This window comes from Anguilla anguilla, chromosome 13 (genome assembly GCF_013347855.1).
Source record: "Anguilla anguilla isolate fAngAng1 chromosome 13, fAngAng1.pri, whole genome shotgun sequence".
NCBI classification, from domain to species: domain Eukaryota; kingdom Metazoa; phylum Chordata; class Actinopteri; order Anguilliformes; family Anguillidae; genus Anguilla; species Anguilla anguilla.
This window is the reverse complement of record NC_049213.1, coordinates 37,163,913-37,172,303: the sequence shown is the minus strand read 5'-3', so window position 1 is coordinate 37,172,303 and position 8,391 is coordinate 37,163,913. Positions and strand designations below refer to the sequence as shown.

Below are 8,391 nucleotides of genomic sequence, written 5' to 3'. Positions count from 1 at the left end.
TGATAGTGGATGAAAGAATAGGACGTTATTACATTTAGCAGTGTGCTTATGCGTGACAAAGGTGGTGATTTCTGACAGCTGGAACTGGGGGTAATTTTTCTGTATTATTCCAGAAATGTATTAAAATGAAAACATGTCCTTTTGCCTGAACAACTAAAATGAACACTTTCCATATCAATATGTGAAATGAACAAACCACATCAAATTATAAAGCCTAAATATATGCTTTTTATTTTTATTTGTTTATAGTTTTTCTATTTGGGGTAAGTTAGGCATGTATATATTTATTGAAGGAGTTTTCAGTCTTATTCAAATATGAGTGTGGATTTCTTGCAGCCTGTGGGGAGTGCTAATTTCTTAATTGGCTTTGATAATTATTATTCATCAGACTCTTGACAGTTTGATTGCAATACCAGTATTTTGATTGGCACGCCAGTCATTACAAGCCTCACATTTCCATCTGACACGTTGCGAATTCTTTCACTGATTCTATTATGTTGAATTTGTTTGCCGCAGTAGGTTGCGCCTTTGCTTCGTCTGTGTCTACATCAAGAAAACGCGTCAGAAAAACAAATATTTGGCTCCCACAGCTGCACATTGTCATACCGCGTATCGTGCTCCGTCTGCAGCTGTTGTCCAGACGCCACGGATGCTTCTGGAAAAAGCTGTGAGATTTTAAAGCTTATTGCCCAAGAGTTCACATTGGGTAAGGTGGGGAAGAGACAGGCTTTGTGCAGTTCAAACAATGAGAGCCTCCAGTGTTTAATTAAAACGAAGGCAGAATTCCGCTCCAGAGAATCTGAAGCCGTGAAATATATGGGCCGGCTAAGACACAGGTTGAGACGGTCCCTTTCTCACCTGCTGCTATCAGGCTATCGGCTATCACAAGTTTTATCGAGCAGGTCTGTCAGATTCCGGTACTTTTCAAACGTGATTCCGCACCAGCAAGTTCATTGAAGATTCAGTGAAAGTCAATGATCGGCTGAATAATCCATACACTTTGTTCTGAAGGATTTAATTGGCTGTTGATTTTGAAAGCACAGAACGTGTGTCTGCAGACCCTGCCAGGCCTTCCTGGACTTGAGTTTGACACCCCCAGTTAAAGAGTGTGCAGAGTCTTTGTTTCCTCTTCGTGGTGATTTCCCTGTTTTTGGTGGCGCTGGTGACTCTCACACTGTCCCTGGGGGGCACATCCCCCAAGATGGCGGCACTAAAAAGAGCTGCCACCTTTAAAACTTTACTGCTTTTTACTTTCAGCGCAGGTCCTCCTTCGCTCTTCTCTGTCTCATAACTCTGAGTTAAGTTCAGGTGCTGCCAACTTAAGGCTGTGTGTCCCCACTGTTTCCACATAGTTTTAGGGTGAGCTGATGTCTTGTTTTTTTCTTTTCCAGCACAGCCCCAGGTCTTAGCTCGTTTCCGTACGTCCCGACCCATTCTGGGATAATCCTGCTTCATATTCAGTATTTCAGCCGAAACCGTATTTCAGCGGGTTTCTCTGATGGTGCTCGCCATTATTGCATGTTCACAGTGGGTAAGGAACTGGGCTTGTAACCGGAAGGTTATAGGTTCGATTCCTTTATAGGACACTGCCGTTGTACCCTTGAGCAAGGTACTTAACCTGCATTGCTTCAGTGTATATCCAGCTGTGTAAATGGATACAATGTAAAATGCTATTTAAATATAAGTTGCTCTGGATAAGAGTGTCTGCTCTGGATAAGAGTGTCTGCTAAATGCCTGTAATGTTCTCCGTGCACTATTGTACACATACAATCCTCTCGGGAACCTGGTTACCCTCTTCACCCTTTCCCCTGAGCTGTGTAATTACCGGCAAAAAGCCCCCCTCTCCTATCAGAATCCAACCATTTACATGTTTTTTGCCGAGTCCTTTGTGGTCCTTTTTAGGATCTTTGTGCCCATTTGTACAATGTCATCGCCTTCCTGTTCTCACGCCTAGTTTCCTGGCTGGTCGTAGGCATGAGGGATTGGAGAATGGTGAACAGGAAGTCAATCCGACGAGCTGCAGCTACAGCCAGCAGTCAGGTGTGAAAGACCTAGTATGTGAACTGTGTCTGAAGGAGAACGATGTTAACTACAGACCATCTCTTTAGAACCTTTCAGCTCAATTCCAGTTCTGTTTGAAATGGTCAAAGCAGTTCTGTGGACAAATGGGGTCTGCAAAGACACATCATTTAGGACAAAAGGGAAACGGAATGTTAAGGTTGACACGTTCACAGAGAATTCAGCTGAGCTGAAAACATACCTTTCCTGGCATCTTTAATGATAATTTGGTTTTTATTAAATTACACCCATAGATGCCAGTGTTTCACAATATTTTATTTTTTTCTTCGAATAAGACGCTTGTCTTGTCCATAACATGATTTGGCAATTTAACAGGGAGTCCTCCTTTAATAATAGTTAGAGGTTTTTATGTTTGTATTTCTTCTTTCCTTATGCTAATATATAGACCTTAGAACACCTATAGAACACGCTCAAGAAACCAAATGTTGATTGAACTGAAGTTTATTTATTTAGATCAGAGTTCATGTATATGATTCAGGGTTTTTTTCATCCAATGACTCCCACCCCAGGCTCAAAGGCACCCAGAGGACCCCCATCTTAAGTTACAAAGGGTTGTATTTTTTTTAAAAGGTTTTATATTTTGAAATATTCTCCCTAATCTTATATACAGTTACTGCATATAAATGACCAGGGACCCCCAGTACCTTCACGGACCCCCAGGGGGCTACCCTGGGTTGAAACCCCAGAATATAGATAACACTGCACATTATAGAATTCTAAAGAATACTGACCTAAAGGTTTTTTTTTTTTTTTTGTATTGGTATAGTTTATCATACATAGGCCTAGTGTATTACATTTACAGTCAGGCCAATTTTAATCAAGTGTGAGATGTTAACTGTTGAGGAGTGCCATGTACAGTGACACACTGCTTGTGAAGTAAAGTAAATTAGGATACATGTATTGCGCATTTGGGATTCATGTATTCATTCATATTTAAATTTATGCTATACTTTACTAATGAAAAATGCTCAGTGTTAAATCAACTCAGAGTTGATATATGAGCCCAGTAGTGACCACATGTAGCTTGCTCTATTATGAGTTAAAACTACTAATCAGCATTGATTTTAACCTGGACATTTATGCGGTATAGTATAGTCTACTGTTACAGTATGTAGGGTGCTGTTTATATGCGGGTGAGTTTCTATTTGGACAATCACTGGCATGTTTGGGATATGAATGAGATGTAAGTGTATGTAAAATGTGGATTATAGATTATGTGCATTGTGAATTGTAGATTGTATGCTATAATACAGGTTAAACTGGATGCATAATACGTTTGTAGTGAATGTAGGACATACCGATGATGTATGGGAAGCAAGTCAGTTATATGTACCGGGTAATACCATGTGGAAGATGTATGGCGTTTCACGTGGCAAGTTGTAATGTAATTCATATTCTCAAATTTATATATCACTCATTAATCTTAACGTTTTCCCCTTTCCCTTTTTTGCACCATAATATGTAGCCTAATATTCAATCAAAAATAAAGTTCCAAGAATTATATTATTCATAAATCCATAACTGCTTAAATGTTACAGCGATGCGACGTTGTAGGTTCGTATTAGGCTACATATCTTGGAAGTAATCGATTGAGGTGAGGGGTAGACAGGGGGTTAAACCGGGAAAAATGAGAATGGCCGAAAGCGTTGCCCATGAGAAACGCTGCATAAATTTCCTACGACAGAACTGAAATTATTTTGTATCGATGTTAAACAGGTCCGGAAAAAAATGTTCTGAAAGGGGGGGAAGAGCGAACGTTGCGAACGCAGTCGCTTCTACCAAAAGTTGCGAACGCGGGAGACATGCAGATGAGCGCGTTCCGCTCGGGGAGCACGGCGGAGGCTGGAGAGGGGCTGGGTTTAAACGTTATTGTACAGCGGGGAGTTCAGTCTGCGCGGGGACTGGGTTCCGTTTGCGTTCTTTCAGTCTAGCGTAGAAAGCTCTGAATGAGACGAGCGCGTGCGGATGTCGGGCACGAGGCAGCAACTCAAACTGAGTACGGCGAGACGGAATAAGGGCACACTACATTGGTTGAGAATGTCCTGTATCATGAAATGATGTTCCGTATTACAGTAATTACTTCGTAAATGTCAGATGTAGATGGATGCATTACACTGTACTAAAAGTACCCAAATTGAAGCAGACCAAATATCTTTTCCTAGTTGCCTGCTGAATGGACATTCAGGGGAACAATGTTGAACCGTGCCAGTGGTCAAAGCCGTCATCTGAATTAGAATAGGATATTACTATATAGATTTAGATGGATTTAAACTAGAACGCGGTCCGGAGGAAGAAAGCGTTCTCGTGAAATCTTACTGAAATGATGAAACGCTGCTGATTTTCCTGAAAGGTGAGTAGAAAGACGCACAGCGCAAATGTGAAATTGGTCCATTACGCGCGGTCTGTGTTATGTACGGTAAGTACATGATTTTTGCTAAGCTAATTAAATTCGGATTTTACAGAATTGTAGCCACACATCGGGAAGTTGCGAACAGCGTATATACAGGCTATAGATAGATTTTAGACATTTCGACGCTCTTATCCAGTCTAGACCTGCATGCAATCCATTTATACCACTTGTAATTTTGAAACAAGACAGGTCAAGTGGGCTACGCTGCGAAGCGGTATACGACAATGCTCACTTGGGAATCGAACATGCAAACTCTGGGTTATACGGTCAGTTCCTTAGCAATTGACTGTCGGACCATTATGTTACACGGCACTTCGACTTTGAAAGAAGTACAGCACTACTAACGCACAATGAACAAATCAAATCCACTCTACTATCCTGTACTGTATTACCACATTGCTCTTTTCTGACAACTATTAATATATGCTCTATTAAGATAATTGCTGTTTCATTGCAAGTGCGTGCCTGAGTGCGCACATTGTGACGCTAAACCACTTGACGTGACGCTAGATTGACAACAAAAGTATGTTTAATTATGTTAGGATAATTCAGATTCCATTCTAAATATTAAAGCACCATTCCTGCAAATGTGTTTCAGGCACATTGTCTAAGCTGACTGCTGGCACTATATGCAGTCGTTTAGGGCCACAACCATCCCTGGGCCACAATTCAATAATAAAAAAAGTGATTTAGTGATTTATGTTGAGTCCAGTTAATTACAATTACATGGTAACAACAATGTGCTTCGAACCTGCCTGTTTTTTCCTCTAATCCCAGTCATACCTGTTTATTTATTTATTTATTTAAATGAGTAATATTTCTGCAATTAACATCAAGATGTTGAGTATGTAAGCGCAACCTAGCCTGCATTTTGCTCAAAATAGAGCATCTGTCAATCAAAGCCAGAAGGAGGAGATGATGTCGTGAATAAAGATGGAGAATGTCAGTAACATGCACATTATGTCATGGCTTTGTGGGGATTATTATTTTTTGTATTTTTTAATTTTTTTTACATGTTTTTGCGCATATCCCCAGGATTCCATGAATATGCTTCACCTATGTTTTCTGGTATGGGAGGGGAATACTGTATGGGATAGAAATATCGTATGGGAAGGAAATATTGTATGGGAGGAAAATATCGTATGGGAGGGGAATATCATAATGGGAGAGAAATAGCGTATGATAAGGAAATTCTGTATGGGAGGGAAATATCATATGGGAGGAAAATATCGTATGGGACAGAAATATTGTATGGGACAGAAATATCGTATGGGAGGGAAATATCGTATGGGAGGGAAATATCGTATGGGAGGGAAACATTGTATGGGAGGGAAATATCGTATGGGAATATCGTATGGGGGGAAATATGGCATGGGATGGAAATATCAGTCAACCTAAATTGCCAACCCTCTAGACATCTAGATTCCTTCTGTATTCGGGGTTGTGCTCAGTGGGCTCCTATTTCAGTAGCTCACGCTTGTTTCAGTTGCAGATTCTAGAGCTCAGAAGAGCGCTGCAGTGTTCTGAAACCTTTTCCCCCATAATCCTCTGCTTTAGCAGAAGCGTGACAAGGGGCCTCCGAACGTTAAGGCACTCTTGCTGTGAGCTTGACCTGATCGTGACCACAGATACGGGACGCTGTCATAAAATGTTGGAAATCGTCGACCGTTCGCATGGAAAATATCTGGTCATCTGACCTGAAGGGAGGATGACTTATATAGAGCTTCAGTCAGATGATTTTTCAGGCACAAGCAGGGCCGTTTCCCTCAACCAGGAAATTAAACCACAGCCTTAACCCCGGGAGGAGCTACACACATATATATATATATATATATATTTATTTAAAAAAACAGCGAGCAGTGAGGGAAAGGAGCACCGCAGGCCTCTGGTAGTAATTATAAACACAACAGCCTGTAATGAGGGCCATACATAACTCTCCACTTTCTGCGGTGTGTTACAGTGAAAGGCGTCCCTTTTGCTTTCTGCAGTGTGTTACAGTGAAAGGCGTCCCTTTTGGCCAGTTTCTGACACGAGCACTTGGTCTCGCATTCTTCTGTTAGCTGAAGCATAACAAGGTTTATTCTGCCTTTGTGGGTTGGGTTCGTTTTTTTCCTTTTTTGGTTCCACAAGCCCTTTTTGACACTTGCACACATGCACGTACACACACACGCACGGACACACACGAATGCACGCACTCATGGACGCACGCACGCACACACACGGACACATGGATGCATGCATGCACACACATGGACACACGCATGCACACACTCATGGACGCACGGATGCATGCACGCACGCACAGACAGACGCACGCACACACAGTTGGACTCTCACACGCATGGATGGGCACATACAGACACACGCACGCACGCACGCATGGATGGACTCATACACAGACACACACATGGATGCACGCACGCACGCACGCACGCATGGATGGGCACATACACAGACACACACACGGGTGCACACATGCACGCACGCACGCACACATGGATGGGCACATACACGGATGCACGCACGCACGCATGGATGGGCACATACAGACACACACACGCACGCACGCACGCACTTAACACCGAACGTGGCGTTTTAGTGAAGCGAATGGAGAAGGTGCGCTGACGGGTCCCCGTCGCTCCCCCCGAGGTCCCGAGCGTTCGCGCGGGCAGCTGACCGGGGCCGAATCGAAAAACAAAGCAGCAGCGATTAAACTCTAATCCCCCGGTGAGCCCGCCTTTCACTTTCAGTCATTTCTGATGGCCTTGTCTTCGAGGGCGGCCGGAATAAAGATGTGCCTTCTCCTCTCCTTTCTTTATAAAAAAAGGGAGATGCAATTAACGGACTCTTGTTCATTTAGGCTCTTCGAGTTACGTTGGTTTTTATTGGCGCTATTAGTTATTAGTAGACTCCTCTTGAAATTGAAATGCGTGGTTCTGCATTTCCGTGAGAAGAAATGCGTGGCGTATTAGGAATGTTAATGAGTTCTTTTTGGTATTGTTCTGCAGTAGTGTGAGTTTTGGGCAATGGGCAGGCAGAGAGGCTCAGTTCCTCACGCGTCATTGTTAAAGGCCACCGGAGGCCACCCCGAGGAAATTAATCAGCCGGCTCCAGGAAACGTCGATAAGCGCTTCCTGTTTGGGGGGGTCCCTACATCACAGACGCTTCGATCAATAGGGTTAAAAACGCGAGAGCTGAGAGGAATGTCCTCGTTAGGAGGCCAACGCAGTAAGCTCCACACATCGCTGCCCCCCCCCCCCCCCTCTCCCCCCCCCCCCCCCCCCCCAGGATGTGATTTTTATTTATTTATTTATTTATTTATTTATTTATTTATTTTTTGCTGTTGCCATTCAGTCACATGCAGAGCAAACCAATTAGCAGCATGCCCCGCTCTCCCCATGTGACTCTGTATCATGTCATCCTGTTGGATCAGCTTCTTATCCACGGTCAGCCCAAGCTTTTTAAAAAGCTCTTTGTTGGACTGTAGCCCTGTTGTTGATCTGTTGCTTTTTTTGCGCATGTTGGTTCGGTCCACAGAACTCTTGCTGACTGTAGGGAGGAACTGCCTACATTCTTAAGTCATTTTATATGGCTCATAAGCAAACAAATCTTACAGATTTGGACTGCGGGCATATTCATAATGGTGAAGGGGAGCCCTTGCCACACACTGTTCTAGCGGCAGAGAAAACCGAACGCCTCTTTGGTTTTTGTTCTGTGTCTTCGTTGTCCTGAGGGAGCTTTTTGTACAGCGCATCTTCCAGACCTATTAGCATTAGCAATCTTCGCTGGGTTACAGAAAATTGTTCTCTCCCATGGTGGTCAACGAGGCCTCCTACACAGAAGTGGCAGTTTAACCCTTTTCCATCCATCCATCCATTATCTGTACCCGCTTAGCCTGGTCA

The 8,391-nt window shown here is 43.2% G+C and overlaps 1 protein-coding gene across 2 annotated transcripts in view; it reads left to right on the top strand.

The window, feature by feature from the left end:
• The first annotated feature begins 3,711 nt into the window (after positions 1 to 3,711).
• The window catches only part of LOC118211605 (plexin-A2-like), an 80,728-nt gene continuing 76,048 nt past the window's right edge, over positions 3,712 to 8,391 (top strand). For both annotated transcript variants that reach the window (XR_004762033.1, XM_035388948.1), the window contains exon 1: positions 3,712 to 4,429. The gene's annotated coding sequence lies outside the window, so the exon portion shown is untranslated. The remainder of the gene's footprint in view (positions 4,430 to 8,391) is intronic.